The following is a 16,976-nucleotide window of genomic DNA, read 5'->3' on the forward strand; positions in this document are numbered from 1 at the left end:
TGACAGGTGGGAAATCCTTGCACAGAGCTATGACAAGGGGAAGTCTGTGGGAAAAGGTGCTGTTATTTAGCTGGCCCACCCCTACTGAGTGAGTCCAAAGTTTCCCTTGGATTCATTCCCACCTGAACTTCCACTCTTGTGAGCTAAAAGGGCCTTTCACATTCATGTTTTATACAAAGAAAGAGATGAGGGTTAAGTAGCAGCTGCTCAGAGTTGGGTGTAGAGACAAAACACATACACATACATGTGTGGTTGTAAAATGATTATATTTTTAAAAGAAACTTAAAACCTTCCATCCATGCTTCTCAGAATTGCTATCCAGCTAAAGAGTGTTGGGTAAGCAAAGCACTTTATGAGAGATGGCGAGAGGAATGAGAGCATGTTCCACAAAGCAGGGTGTTGACTGAGGAGGTGATAGACCCTTGCCACTGGCTGAGTACCCAGCCCAGAGGCACAAACTCTGCTTACACTGGGATTTCATGTTGAAGTGGAACCACAGCCTTGTGGGTCTAGGAAAATTCTTCCTGACATCAGCATTCACTGCAATCATTCATTTAATAAATAACTGCTGAGTACCTACTATGTGTCTGCCCCTATTTGAATCTAAAAATTCATGAGTGGAGAAAAACATATCTCTTGAAGAATTATGTTCTGATGGGGCAAAGACAGACAGAAAGTAAGTAAACAGCAGGAAGCATGGTCAGTGTGTCAGACATTGTTACCTCCACAGAAACACTGGAGCCAGAAAAGGAATTAAGAATTGCTGAAAGGGCTGCTTCCAGCCAAGGTGGAGGAATAGAGGCCAGGCTCACCACTTTCACTTTTAACAGCTGAAACTCTGAACAATCTAAGGGATACAGTGGACTTCAAGCCACAGCTTACTTCTTGAAGAGTTTCTAGTGTAGTATAAGGAACACAGTCAGAGTCTAACATGCTCTCTGACTTGAGAAAGGGATGCTGTGTAGTGCTAGAGAGATTGCAGCAGATTGAATATTCAGAAAAGTATGCCAGAGAGTATAGATGAATTTTTAAACAGTCTTATTAAATAAGAAACACAGAGCCAAATACAGAGGTAATAGCTGAAGAGATCAGAGAAATAGCCAATAGTCACTAATAGCCTTAGCTTACCACCACCCCGTAGCTTTACCACCATGCTGTAGCTTCCCAGAAAGAGCTTCTTCCTGTCTAACCTTTGCTTTTATTGCCTTCCTGTTCTGCCTTCTCAATGGCTCTACGCCCAGCCACATGACTTCTTGTCACTGCCTATCTATACAGACCTCCAGGTCTCTATGGTTGGTACTGGTATTAAGGGCATGTGTCACCACATTTGGCTGTGTCCTTGAACACACAAAGACTCTGCCTGCCATGTGATCAGGTTACAGGCGTATGCTACCACCGCCTGACTTTTGTTTTATGGCTCACTATGACCTCTGATCTCCAGGCAAACTTTATTTATTAACATACAAATAAAATATCACATTTCAGCCCAAATAAAATATCACCACAAGAGAGGATAGCTGTTCACAGAAAACTCAGGAGGTCTTCAGGGTCCACCTTGAGTACTTAACAGAGTACTGATCACCACCTACACATAGGTGATCAGTATTGGGGAAAACATATTCAGACTGGGGAAAAAATGACCTTGAGATGGCAGTGTGCTTGTTATGCTCAAGAAGCCTTGCGCAGCTTTAGGGGTCCAAATAGAATGGTAAGAAAATCAGGGAGGTCATGGAAGTCAGCCAGAGTAGGAACTTAGTAGCATTGGAAAGAGGTTAGCTTTACTCCAAGAGAGCTGTGTTCATAACAGAATCTTGAGGACAGATGTGGCATGATGTGACACATTTATTTTAAAAGAGAATTTGCCTTGGGTACTTGTTATAAAGACTGCCCTAAAAATGTTCATTTATTCAAAGGTTAGGTCTCAGACTGGTGCTACTGAAAGATGCTGTAGCCCTTTTGGAGATAGAACCAACTTGGAGGTAGAATCACTGGAGTGTGTCCTCTAAGGAGACTGTGGAACAAAGTCTATACTAAGCTAGGACTCCAAGAAAGACCATTCTCTCCCCAGTATTTTCTTTTTAAAGCACTGGTGTGGAAATATCTGAGTCCACAGTTTTATAGAGAAAGCAAAATACAAAACAGAAGTTGTTATTGTCCTCTAATCTGAATTTTAACTCTTAGAAAAAAAAAAACATGTTCAGCCTTATCTTCTAAAATTCTTTAAATTATATTGTGATCTTTTTGTAATTATCACTCATGAACATTTTCCTTTTGGAAACCTCATCAGTAGGATAGTAACAAGTCCAGATAGAATTTAGATATTCTTTGTTCTTCAGACCAACTGTCATCAATATCCCTCTGGAGTCATAACAAATAATTTATCATATTGATGAACAAACAAATGTGTCATCTTATATTTTAAATAATGTGTAAATAATGTGTAATAATTCCTTGTTTATTGTTGACCTTTGTTATGGATTGAATGTTCACACGTTTGAACAGTGGGTCTCCAGGTGATGGCACTGTGTAAGGAAGCTGTGGAATGTTTAAGAGGTTGAAATTCTCTGGAGGAAGTAGGTCAATGGGAGTGGGCCTTGAAGCCTTACGGCCCTGCCCTACTTTCTGTTCACCCTCTGCTTCCTGAGTGTGGATGCAACATGACCAGCCAGCTTCCTGCTCCTGCCACTGTGTCATCTCTGCCTAGTGCCGTGTCTTCCCTGGTGTGAAAGACTGTATCCCTCTGGAACTCTGAGAGAAAAATAAATTTTTACTCCCTTGAGTTGCTTTTATCAGGATATTTTATAATAGCAACAAAAAAGTAACTAAGACAGTTCTAATTCTTAGTAAAGGTGAATAGAAACCTAATCAGGTTAAAGAAAACTAGTCTTAGGTCCATTTGCTTGGAAAGCCTTTTCCCAGCCCTTTACTCAGAGGTAGTGTCTGTCTTTGAAGTTAAGGTGTGTTTCTTGTATGCAGCAGATGGATGGGTTCTGTTTTCTTATACATTCTGTTAGCCTATGTCTTTTTATAGGTGAGTTGAGACTATTGATATTGATGGATATTAATGACCAGTGATTGTTAATTCCTGTTATTTTTTGTGGTTGTGTTGTGTTGTCCTTCTGTGGTGTATGTTGGTGTGGGATTATCTATTGCTTGATTTTTCATGGATGTGTTTAGCTTCTTTGGGTTGAATTTTCCCTTCTAGTACTTTCTGTAGGGCTGGGTTTGTAGACAGGTATTGATTAAATCTGCTTTTATCTTGGAATATTTTGTTTACTCCGCCTATGGTGATTAAGAGTTTTGCTGGGTATAATAGTCTGGGTTGGCATCCATGGTCTCTTAGTGTCTGCATGAGATTTGTCTATGATCTTCTAGCTTTGGCAAAACAGTTTGGTGGTTGGTCAAAATGCAAAACATTGTTACTCTGTTACTCAACAATTCTACCCTTAGGAATAAATCCTCAAACTACTGAAAATGTGCACCTATGAAACATGTACATGAAGGTTTACAGCAGTGTGTTGCTAATAGTAAAAAAGTTAAAACAACTCAAATAGCTATAGAATACTGGAGAGAAATAAAATGTGGCTTATTCATACAATAGAATATTATTAAGACATAAAAATGAATGAGAAACTGACAGATTAAATGACTTTGGTGAACCTTCATAATTTCATTTGTAGATCTTTCCATTTCTAATTTATAAATACATTTGGGGTTATAAATTATAAATGTACTGCCTCCTGTCAACATTGTATACTTCTATTTGATGATTTCTGTGTCAAACATTATATGGAAATGTTTCCAAGTATTTTCTGTATTAACTGTGAACGAATAGAACAAAATAAATTGCCTGTGATGGAAAAATAAAAAAAATAAAAAAAAAGAAAACTAGTCTTAAAATTAAATAACAGAATCACCCTAAATGTAGTGCATGAGATGAATTCTTATTAAAATTTACTTTGTCATTCATGTAGAGCTTTTGGACAACACAATAAGACTAAACAAAGAAATAAGACTCATAAATGTAAAAAAATGTTTAAATAAGGAGGCAACTTTGTATGGAAAGTATGTAATTGTATATTAGTAAAATATGATAAAGGGCTGGGCATGTTTGGCATATGCCTTTAATTCTACCACTCAGGAGGCAGAAGCAGGTGGATCTCTGTGAATTAAGGGCTATTTTGTTCTACATAGGAAGTTCTATAATAAGAAACTCTTAACTAAGAAGATAGTTCAGTAATGTGATTTCTTTTATCGTCTGCTTTTAAATGATTATTTTTATACATAAAACAATGAATTAGAAGATGCAGCAAAAAGATGTCTTTTATAAAAGTAAAACCCTTTAACTGTTTAATGAATAGCCATCAAAAATAAATGTATTCAGTTTATGTGATTGGCACTTAAACACTATTTATAGTATTTAGCCCATCGAGAACTTAGCAAATGTTGATAGTTTGATTACAAAAGTATCTAAGGAATACCAGAAAGTATTAAGGGAGGCAGGTCAGGGGAGAGCCACTGACATAAACCAGGCAGGAGATGGGATGGTGCTGAAGCAGGAGGGGGGCAATGGACACTGCAAAGAGGAAAACACTTAGCTAACATTTTAAGAACTAGAATTTGACAAAATGGTTTCAACTAAATGAGACATGAAGGAACCTTTTCGGGATGATGCTGGCCTTCACAAGCCACTAGGAACGACTGAGAAGGCAAACCCAAGGGCAGAATCTGGAGAAGGAGCAAAGCTCTCTCTTCCTTGAGAAGTGTTAGAGCTGAGGTGTTGAGGTATCAAGGTGAAAAGCCAACACCCTTGATGTTTCATTCTAAGCCCAAACTTAAGCAAGCGATGATTTCATTCATTGTACTTAGTCAATGAAAGTAATCGAGATCTTGGCCATAAATGTATACTTACTGTCATTGACCCCAGACTTTCAGGAATAGATGTGAATGGACAAAATGGGACAAGAAAACTGGCAAAAACAAAAATCTCCAACATTCAGCATCTCTGAGGACAGAAGACCCATGAAGGAACATGAGACTGAGTAATAAATAAAAGTAAAAAGGAAAACCAGCCTGGCTGCTGAATGACCTGTTAGGAGGGAAGGCTCATTGACCTAAGGGAAGGGAATGATACAATAATGTGAAGTTTGGAAAGAGAGCACTGGGTTCCAAATCCCAAAAGAAAAGTATAAGTTTTACTTAAATGATGTTAGAATAAATGAATCTAAGAATAAAAGAGAAGAATTTGAGATATAGCTCAGTGATGGAACACTTGTTCAGCATATACAAAATCCCAAGTTCAATACCCAGCACCACAAAAAGGAGGAAGGGAGAAAGGAAAGGAAGAGGGGAGGAGATGAAGAAACCATTACAATGAAGAAAAAATAAAATTTAAATTTGTTCATGAAAGAGAACTGTAAACTGCGTACCATAGTAGGCAAGAGAGGGCCTTTAGTGGGATAACCATCCCCCTTCAGTGGTTTTAGGGGAATCCATATCTAAGCATCAGGAGCATTCTCTTCCATTGATCATACCCCTAATTAGTAGATACTTCTAAAATGCAGAGCAGGAAAATAATTCAGAAATCACAGAGGCATAGCTAAGTTATGGTGGACTATATAAGAACTGGTGTGAAGATATAGCCAGACTGAACCTCATGCACTGAGAAGAAAATGTGGGAGATGATGTATATCCCATGAGGATTGCAGCGGATGCCAAGGCTAAGAGGGGATTCCGCTCACCTAAGCCACTGTGAGAAAATGTTACAGAGGATAGTCCACAGACAGCACTGCCTTATTGCCCACAGTCCTGGAAGAAGTGCCACATCAAGGAGATCTGACATCTCATGGAGGCTTATTTTCATTCTCACAGATGCTCCTTTCCCTTGTGAGGCTTCACATGCTCAGAGGGAAAAGCAGGTCCCTGGGGAAAGGACTAATATTGCCTGTGTTCTCCATCATGACCTCATCACCAAGATTCCACCCCCTTCCACCACTTGGGCTATAGCAAGTGGGGAAATGTAATGTGTAAACAGAGGATGTGTGGCAGATCCATTAGCCAAAGCCTTGTTAGACTGAATGATACAGAACTGAGAAGATAAAAGCCACAGTTCACCTGGCCAAGAAGAAGCCATGATATATTTTTGAGCATATGAGCAATGAGTAGATAGATACCAGGAAGCCTGGAAGCAAGAGGAACTAAAAAAAAAACTGAAAATTTATAAGTCTAGAACAGTTAAGCCCAAGGGGATAGAATAGTTCTGTGACAGAGACCACAAGAACAATAAATGTGATGTATTCTTAGGTGAAGGCATAAAAATCTCTGATGATCAGGCAAAAATAAAAGACAAGATAATCATCTCTCAGAATAAAACCCTCCATCTCTTGAGCTTTGTAGATAAATCTCCTTAGTATTCTTGGAAAACTAGTACTATTAATGTCATTAACATGTTTAAACCCTCCAAGTATTTTCCCACATCCACTAGTCTTGATTTTCATAATCACCATAAGAGGCAACAGGACTACTGTCTCCATTTTAAAGATGGAGCCACTATAGTCCAAAGAGGTTACTTGGTTTCTCAAAGTCACTTTGTTAGTGACAGATTTAATCTACCAGGCCTAATCACTATACAATAACCACACCTCTGGTTGTCATTCTCTGATAATGAACCATCAACTTGATTAAAATTACTCTACGGGTTGAATTGGCTTAGAAAGCCCATTGGAAAGGTCACTGTGGCTTGGTGTAAGTTTATTTAATAAATATTTTTCTTATTTGGAGGTTTTAATTTTAAGTATGTGGTCTACTCTTTTTTGTATGATTATTTGCTCAAAAAAATTTTAGTCAGCAACACACCTCATAAAAATTTAATATGTTTCAGAGCTCCTTTTACTGTTTAAAAAGCACAAATCAGTCATTCTTGAATTTTGAATACACTGCCCCTATAATTAGGCTCTCTCTGAGGAAGGTCCTTCCAAACCCTAAAATGAAATGGCTCTTTTTTTTTTTTTTTTAAGGAAAACAACATTGAAGTGAAGGGTTGTCTTGGATTATTCCTTACTTTACACCAAAGGTCTAAACACCAGCCCTCAGACACATTGTGGCTGTCCATCACTTACATATTTATCTCTTAGATGCCATCATGAAGATGCCTAGCTCTCAAGGATAGCTTTCAGAACAGAAGAGCAATAGATGGTGGCTTGGGGTCAGGATAGCTTTGAGTCCCAGTCCTAGCTTCTCAGTATCCTTAAACATATAATCTTGTTTAACAAGTTAACTGTCACCTCAGAGTATCAGTTTCTTGCATCTATCATAAAACTCCAAGTTTGCTATCACAGCATTTTTTTTTTTTTGCATGGATGCAGTAACTGTAAAACTGTGAGCCTGGAGGGGTCTTCACTCAATATTTATTACCTATAAAACAAGTTTTGCCAGGAAAGCCATCACTGGGCTCACAGCCCCACTTAGTTGTAGGATTAACAATTTGACCTCCCAAGCCATGCTCTTACCAGGCCCAGAGATTTATGTTGATGGATTCTTACCAGTCAAATGCTTTGAGCAATGAGCTGGTAAGGTTTATTCAAAGTTGGAGGGCAACAGCCATGATCTTTTCAATTCTTTCCATCAAACATTGTCCTCGGAACTCTTAGCTAATCTGGAAATTGAGAATACAGATAAAATGAACAGTAGTGTCACTCTACTGGGACTAACTTGCAGATCAAGAAATAAGCAAGAAGGAGTCACAGTGATATGTATCCTGCAAAGTACTGAAATGAGGATTGTGGATGCACATTGGGAACCACTGTGGATAGAATACAGTGCCTGTTGTGGAAAATGTGTCATTTAATCTGAAAATCTATTGATGAAGACTGATAAATGTGAAAATCAAGAGAGTGCCGGAGCAGAAAAAGCAACTCATGCTGAGACACTGAAAAATGGAAATCTACGTGGGTTCTTGTGAATGAGGAGGAACACAGATGTGTCCAGGCAGGAGGACAGTGGGAGTCTCAGAACAAACAGGTGGTGATAAAAGGGGAGTGTGGGGGAGGAAAATATTGGTTCACAGTGTGCCAGGTAGGACTGTGCTCTGGGAGGAACGAGTCCATAAAAGCAGTTTCCTAAGCTATGAGACCCATGTGGAGTCATATAACTGGAAGTTCCAGTCCTTATAATTTTGGCAATAGCAAAATTTTTCTCAACATCCAACAACCAAAAATTAATTCAAAATAAAAGACATAATGAATCCAAGATGTTTCTGGTAACATTCTCCCATAGTTCTGAATACAAGGCATCTTCACTTTGTACTATGCATACCCTCATGCCACACCAACAAACACTGTCTGAAACACCTCTACTGAGATTGGAGAGTATTAGATGCTATGAATTGTATCTTTACCTTACTTATAGTTTTCTGCACTTATAGAAACATGATGGTTTGATTAGTAAAAACAAAGACTCAATAATTTTCCTACTATCATCCCTCAGTATGCAAGTACTAAATTAATATATCTTTGGATTTTAGTATTCAAATGTTTGGTTTAAAATTTCTCTGCTTGAATTTCTAACTTAAGCTTCAATTTACTTAAATCATGAAGTGAATTTTGAAGACAGAATTTCCAGCAATTTTTTAAACGGCCCTAGACATACTTCTGCTTTTTTCTGTGTATTTACATAAAATAGCATTCTCAGCACTAATGAATATAGAATCAAAATATCAATATCAACTCTGGAAAATATTGAAGATGCTGTATACTCTGCAGCCTCATACACTCAACTGAGGTTTACTGCTTTATGGAAAAGTAAAATAAGCACATCTATTGCATAAGTATGAAAAATTGGCATGCATCTTTAAGAAATAGCAAAATATATATAGTAAAGAATTGTTTTAAAATAAATTTTGTAATGACTTGCTATTTGCACTGTTTGGCTTGTATATTTATGTAATGTACCTACATACTCAGGTTCATGTAAAACTTTCTTGGGTAAAAGGGAGTCTGAATTATAGGATAAGAACAGAGAGGCATCATAGCTTATGTGTTTTCAAAGTTGGCTTAGTCTGCTCTTTGGAAGGCAAGAACAGGGTGGGACATCTCTATATATCAAGAGAGGACCAGATGGGAAAAAAGAGTGAATCAACAATGGAGGTCATGGTGGAAATGGTTAAGAGTGGAAACATTCAGAATGTACTTAAGAAACTGGTTTGATAAGAGGTAGAAGGCAGACATAATGAACAAACAACTCAAGACTAACTCTAGAATGATGTGGTCAGGAGGGTGACCACAGTTCTGTTACCAAGGATAGACATGTGGGGGAAGGAAAACTGATGAGGGGGATTTTAAATGCTTTCTGGTTGTTTTATTAGTATTTCTCTCTCTCTCTCTCTCTCTCTCTCTCTCTCTCTCTCTCTCTCTCTCTCTCTCTCTCTCTCTCTCTGTGTGTGTGTGTGTGTGTGTGTGTGTAAGGGGAAAGGAGAGGAAGGAGAAGAGGGAGGGAGAAAGGGGAAAGGGAGAGAAGGAGAAAGAGAGAGAAAATAAATACCAGGGAGGTCAGAGGGCAGCTTTGGGGAATTTGTTCTCTCCTTCTACTGTTGGTACCAGGGATCAAACTCAGGCTTGTGTAACAAGCACTTTCACGTGCTGAGCCATCTTGTTGGCTTTCTGATTGCTTCATTAAAAGACACATGCAAAGCCCTTCTTTTTTGTCTTTACAGTCATAGTCTTACTGAACAAATATGAGGTGCCTCGTGTATGTTTTATGTGATGGTATCACCCATAGCCATGGGAAGGCCCTCTCTCTTGAGTTAAGCCTTCCAGGAAACACTCAGAGGTATGCTTCCACTGTGATTCTAAAGACAGCCTGTTGAAAATGAAGACTGACCAACCACCATGATGAAGCAAAGCCTCTCACCCCATGGACAAAAGTAACATATGCTGTATCCATGAAGTCTTTAATATCCAAAAATGAAAATGTCTTACCTTATAAGATTGGAATCACCTTCACCATTCCACATGATATAATGTAAAAATGAAGTACTCTCATGGGAACATTTTGAATGTTGCCTGCTAGGCAAACATATATTTCATCAAAGGGAGTTCATGTCAGAATGTAAGACTCACAAAAATAGAGATTCAGCCTGTGCTAGTCAACAACTCAACAGTCAGCATCTGAAATGAATACAGGGTGAATGAATGAATCATGTAATGGAGGTCATAAACATCTAAATAAAGACCTCAGGACAAGATGAGGATGTCCGTTGGTTACACATTCATCTTCCTTATTCATCTTCAGAGGTCCATTTCAGCCTGTCTTGCATTGGATACACAATGGAGTGCCTAGTGAGGTGAAGTTTCTGTACACTAGACTGCAAGTGAGCAACAGTGAACTCACAAACACTATTCACCAGCAATCACATTGCTCAATACTATTGATCACGTCTGGCTTTTTGCTTTTTTTTTTTTTTTTTTTGGTTTTTCGAGACAGGGTTTCTCTGTGTAGCTTTGCGCCTTTCCTGGAACTCACTTGGTAGCCCAGGCTGACCTCGAACTCACAGAGATCCGCCTGGCTCTGCCTCCCGAGTGCTGGGATTAAAGGCGTGCGCCACCACCGCCCCGCTCACGTCTGGCTTTTATAGGACCTGGAATCTCACAGGAAAGCATCCCATTTCTTAGATCTGACTCATTCGCTAATGTGTTCTCAGTAGATGTTGTTACATGAACAAACGAACCAATTGATGAACACATATGAAAACACACATGGAGAGATCACAAAGCAAAATTCACAAGTTCTTAAGCAACAATTCATAAGAAGAATCTCCAAATTAAAAAGCAGCATGTCTAGCTATGTCACTCAATTCCTGCAGATGTGGACAGTCTACAATTTCTGTGCATTTGGAATGGCATACAGGACAGGAATAGAAGGAATGAGAGTTGCAAAGCGCCAGATATAGATGCTATCTGGAGGTTGCAGTCCACTGGAGCTTCTCCCCTCCCCTCTCTCTGAACACCCTCTCCATTTCTTCAAAAGTTGGCATCTAGGAACTCAGGATCAGAAGCACAGGCTCTTTAACTGAGCACATAGCTTGCTAAGTTAAAAAAAAAAAAACAATAGCTCTATAAGGCACATGTACAGCCTACATTTCCTCAGCTTTGATGAAGATGTCTGAAGACACTTCTTCATCTTAACATGGGGACTTTCCTGTCATGAGTGCCATAAGGATATTATAACTATATTGGGGAAGTGCCTAATTCTTAATAGATGCAATATTATATCTATAGGTAAATTCTATGGTGACTAATTTAAAGTAATTAAGCAGGGTCTTGCTTTAAATCATTAACAAATACCTGAGGTAATCAAATTTTAAGGTGAGCAGCTTTGTTTTGGCTCATAGTTTTGGAGACCCTTGTCCATGACTATTTGTTCTCAGAAGCTTATAAGGATGATGGGAGCACATTAGAGCAAAGCTTCTCATCTCATAGACAGAAAATAAAAGAGAGAAAGAGGAAGAGGACATCTCCTATAGTCATCCTCAAGGGCATACCTCAATGACTTAAGGACATCCCATCAAGCCCACTCCTTAAAGTACTGTGACACCTTGGGGACCAAGCCTTACCACAAGGGATTCAGGGTCCATATCACAGCTTCAGGGACAAAAGAAACTGTGAAGAAAATTGAACATGACTAGACAAGGGGTTTATTACATAACTTATACATTTGGAAAGCATGACAAGGGTGAAAAGAAATCAAAGTCATAGGAAAGGAATATGCATACAGGAAGACTCTTGAGAAGATGAAATGGGGCACATTGTGGGTGCTTGTTCTTGTTAAAATCATATTTAACACTTATCTCCAATACTTTTATATTACATTATTTATGTAGATACTAATTCTACCAGATTACAGGCTGACACATAGGCACACAATTGGCACTTTTGCCTTTGAAAATGTGCAGACACTCTTCCTTTCGAGAAACATCAGAAATCATATAACTTAATTCCATTTCAAAACATTGTGTGGGCTCCCATCTAAAATCACTTGGGATCAAGGACCAATGGTGTGCACGATCCAGAGCCTTGTGTTCTACTGACCATTTCTTTCCAGAATGATGGATGAGGTAGAGATAAAAGCTATAGCTTTTAGAGTAGTGACACATAGGAGCATTCTCCTGCTACAAGGGTTAAAAGCCTGACCTCCAGAAACTTCTCTGGCTTCACAAAACATTTATTGTTCTCATTGCACAATGGGATACTTTGCTACCAAGGTAGGAGCCTGCATACAAAAGGGCTAACATACTCATCAACCAATAGGTCTTCTACAGTGTTGTGACAAGTGAGCAGTGAGATTTGGGGGACTGTTTATTAAATTTATTAAAATTTCTCATGGTGGGCATTTACTATGTACATTGTCCTTCTTAGCAGATGTTATTTGTTTTGTTCCTGTTTTTTTTTAATGGTTTTCTTTTAAATAACTTGGATTGTGCTTTAAGGAGAAAAATGGGAAATGACAAGAAAAGCTTATTTAAATAAACAAGCCACTTTTAGAATGTGTTCTGGAAGCAGAACTCCTTCAAGCCAAAACCGAAATCGAGCCTGGCAGGCAGGACAGGACTTAAGGTCTTCATTTTACAGTCAAAGAAACTGAGTCATCAAGTGGCCAGAAAGTGAGAGTCAAGGCCAAGCCCTCAGCAGTTGGGGAAGATCTAACATAGAAGTTTTTCTCCTCTGAACAAAATGAGCTTGCTCCAGAGTCAGGAAGGACAAATGGGGTAAAAGCAGAGGGCATCTTCCATCAGCCTTTCAGCTGGAGAGTGGCAACACTGTACAGAGAGCATTCCAACTATGTAGATGCAGACAGGGATGACATTTTTGAATGCACAAAGAATCTGATTAATTGGGACAGGAGATCAAGTATCAACAGTCTTTTAAGGCTCAGAGCAAGCAGGGAGGCCTCCCTTGAATTTGCCAACCTCTGAAGTAGGCTGGCAATAAATAAGACTCAGGCGCCCAGGACTGAAGTGCTGATATGTGCTTCTTAGGGGGCAAGTCAAGAGTTCTTTATTGCTCGCCTGTGAGGTGGGAGATTACTATATTAGGCTCTAGGGAGGAGGGGGCACTGACCTGGAGTTTTGAGCCTCACATCAGGTCTGCTTTCTACAGAGGAAAGGTATTCTGACAGGTATGTGTTCCTATGGCTCACAGGGTGAGCATCAATGGACAAGGCTTCTGCTAGAATGACCAGAGATGACAGTGGATCAAAATCACAACCTTGTTCCTGGAGCATGGAAATGAGCTCAGATAAATAAACACAGAACCTCTAGCTACCATGATAGATACTCCTAGGGATGTTGGCTCATTATTCATTCACCCATCCTCTCAGCAAATAGCCTTTGAGTGTTACTCCATGCCAGACACTAGGCTAAGTGCCAGTGGTCAGGATAATTCAACTGGTTCTCACTTACTCATCTGTGAACTCCTTAGGCATTACTGAGCTGCATGTCCTAGTTAGTATTGCTATTGCTATGATGAAACACCATGACCAAAAGCAAGTTGGGGAGGAAAGGGTTTATTTGGCTTACACTTCCACATTACTGTTCATCACTGAAGTAAGAAGTCAGGACAGGAACTCCAACAGGGCAGGAACCTGGAAACAGGAGCGGATGCAGAAGCCATGGAGGAGAATGACTAACTAGTTCGCTTCCCATGGTTTGTATAATCTGGTTTCTTACACTTGATCTTATCCAGAAGGCCAAGAAGTAATTCAATCAGCTTTCTTTCTTTTATTTTTAATCTGCTTTCTTTTCCTTTCTTTCTTTCTTTTTTTTTTTTTTTGTTTTTCATTTTTTGTTTGTTTGTTTTTCAAGACAGGATTTCTCTATGTAGTTTTGGCGCCTGTGCTGGGTCTGGCTCTGTAGACCAGGCTGGCCTCAAACTCACAGAGATCTCAAACTCACAGAGATCCACCTGGCTCTGCCTCCCAAGTGCTGGGATTAAAGGCATGAGCCACCACTGCCTGGCCCAATCTGCTTTCTTATAGAACCCAGAACCACCAGCTCAGGGGTGGCCCCACCCCCAATGCGCTGGGTCCTCCCACATCAACCACTAATTAAGAAAATGCCATACAGGTTTGCCTACAGCCTGACTTGGGGAAAACATTTTCTCAGTTGAGGCTTCCTCTTATCTGATGACTCCAGCTTGTTTCAAGTTGACATAAAACTAGCCAACACGTTGTGATTGTGAACAGTAAATCCTGTAGATGTAGAACAAGGCAGAATTCATACTTTTATACTTGACCTCAGGGAACTAACCATTTAAGTTCTGAGGGGCATTCTGGAGGCCCATGCACCTTGGTTTTAAAACCTTGGACAGGTTGATTGGTTTCTCTGCACTTCAGCTTCCTCCCTAGTAACACAAGGATTATCCTACTCCTGCCACAAGGGTGGTGTGAGACATGGGGTACGATTTCCAATAAATACACTGAGTAAGCTTTAATCCAAATCTCATAGGATGGTGACTACTATTCCTGGGGCTGGGGGAAGGGCTAATAAATTCCCTCTGAGCTATTTACCTACAGACAAAGAAATCACCAAAAAAGCTGTATTAAGTTACATGCTAATAAATGAAGGGACAGGGGAATTTAATAAAGAGACCACTGTGAATACAGTGACTTATTGGGTGCAGAACACTGTTGGGGTTGAGCAGAAATCATTTCCAATTATATCTGAATGGCATTTGGGGGCTTACAAAGGCATTTTTGTGCAACATTGAACACCTCCACCAGTACTGCCTTGGCTCAGGTGTGATTCAGCTGCCTTGGCTCAGGTATGATTCTGTTAGGACAGGCTCTGCTTACCTTGTTTGCTCACCCTGAAGACAAGGAGCTGGACTCCTGTAGTCCCAGATGCTTCTACCTGATTAAAACAAAAAGTCACTGAGAGTGGCAGAATCTCTTGAGGGAAACAGCTCTCTGTAGATCTCTATGTACTTGATAGAAAACAATATCTGCATTATGAAAGTGCAGGAGTTGTTGGATTTTTTTTCATGCCATTACCATGTTACAGACACAGCACAGGCCCATTAATAATGGCTTTCTTTGCATAAAGTGAGTCCACCTTCTTGAGACTAAAGAGGAGAGGAAAGGGAGATACCAGAGGGTGGAATCCACTAAGATCCACCAGGAAGAGGGATAGGAAGGAAAAGCCACTTATAACGTCTTCTTGGGACTTCTAACACTTCTCTCCGACCCCCACCACCCGTGAACAGAATCGCTCAGAGCAAAGAAGGTATGGCATCACCTTGCCTCTCTGCAAGGGTCCAGTTCAGTTCCTGTATGTGTTTCACCACTTGGATAAGGCATCCTCTACTAGCATGCTCATTGTCTCACAATGATCTGTGTTTAATTTGGTCTGCATAGAGCAAAAGTTGCCTCATTCTGAGTCTGACATGTCTAACTGATGAGAATTTTCCGTCTCTGTTCAAAATTGCTTTTGGTTTGTGTCTTTCACTTTTTAGGGTCCTTGCTGCTGTTTGCATAATCACCATAGCAAAACTCCCTGCAATGACAACATTTGAGCACACCTGATGTCCTGCAGATGTTCTAAAAAGACACTTCCTGTGTTTACCTGAAACCTGAGGCTGATGACTCTCTGTTCACCCCTGTGGTATGGTGGTGGGAGGCCCAGGATAGGTTCCTCCTTCTTTCTCTACTAACGAAAAGTCTACCTCACAGCATACAACACTTGTTTTCTGAAGAAAGAGGGGTGATGGGAAGGAATGAGGGAGAAAGAAGTATTTTCTTTGTTTGACTTCCTTTTAAAAAAATTATTTATTTCATGTGTGCATGTATGTGTCCAAATGTATGTATGTCTGTGTACCACATGCATGCTGGAGCCTGCATAGGTAAGAAGAGGATGTTGGATCCAGTGAAATTGGAGTAATAGATGTTGTGAGACCCTTTATAAATGTTGAGAACTAAACCTTCAGCAAGACAGTAAGTACTCTTAACTACTAAGCCATCTTTCAAGTCCCAGTCTATGGCTTTCTTGTTGACAATCTTCTACCTACACATGTGGACCATTTTCAGCACAGTGACATAACCCTCCTGTGTCTAGTCAAAACAACATCTAAGTCTACATGAGGGCCAGAAGACTCAAAACCATATGAACTTTTTAAGAAGAAAAGGGAAGGGAGAAAAGATACAAATTGGGTCATCTCATCCTTCCATTGCATCTAATTTTAGACTTTCTTCATTTGTATATAACCCTGATGCCCATCGTGTTTTGACCTGTTAATACTCTTCTAATTTAGCTTCCGCAACCACTGAATTATAAAGTTAGCTAATAGCCCAGAAGACCCTGACATTTCAGGGATCATATTTAAAGAGTCCCAGGAAGGAAGTCAGGACCTCACAATGCAGAGAAGAATTATACTAAACAGCCTCTATTCTTCAAGGGTTCCTTCTCCAGGCCTCTGTCAGCTTTTCCCTCCTCCAGGCAGCCTAACTAGCCACTCTCCACATAGAAGTTCCCAGAACACTTGCTCACCTGCTCTCCAGAGAAGATGGCAGCCTGATCAGTTACTCTGAGCTCCTCCATGTACTTCCCATAGTTTATGCAAATATTTCTCCAAAGATGATTACTTCTACCAGAGAGAATCTTTTCCTCCATTACCAGAAGAATGAGACTAGGAATTGAAAACTGCTCTCCATCTAAGATTCTAGTGGGGACCATATAAAGGAAGAAGCATAAATCATCCTTTTAGGGCTGGTAAGATGGCGGTAAGCAAATGCCTACACATTGTGGAAGGAGAGAACTGATTCCTATAAGTTGTCCTCTGACCTCCACATACACACTGTAGCAGGCATGTATGCACATACATGCACATAAACACATGCACATGCACAAAAAAAAATAGAAATGCAGCAATCCTTCCTAAATTTAGTACATTTCAAGTCACTTTTAAAATTATCCATATAGCTCAGGAGGT

At 39.8% G+C, this 16,976-nt stretch overlaps 1 long non-coding RNA gene across 1 annotated transcript in view; it reads right to left on the minus strand.

The window, feature by feature from the left end:
• LOC121832747 (uncharacterized) overlaps window positions 1-16,976 on the minus strand; it is a 185,311-nt gene that overhangs the window by 105,119 nt on the left and 63,216 nt on the right. Inside the window, exons 4-5 of the long non-coding RNA XR_013042873.1 lie at window positions 16,535-16,706; window positions 14,845-14,902 (exon numbers count right to left, since the gene is read on the minus strand). This is a non-coding gene — a long non-coding RNA (uncharacterized LOC121832747). The remainder of the gene's footprint in view (window positions 1-14,844; window positions 14,903-16,534; window positions 16,707-16,976) is intronic.

The sequence above is a fragment of the Peromyscus maniculatus genome, chromosome 10, assembly GCF_049852395.1.
Source record: "Peromyscus maniculatus bairdii isolate BWxNUB_F1_BW_parent chromosome 10, HU_Pman_BW_mat_3.1, whole genome shotgun sequence".
NCBI lineage: Eukaryota > Metazoa > Chordata > Mammalia > Rodentia > Cricetidae > Peromyscus > Peromyscus maniculatus.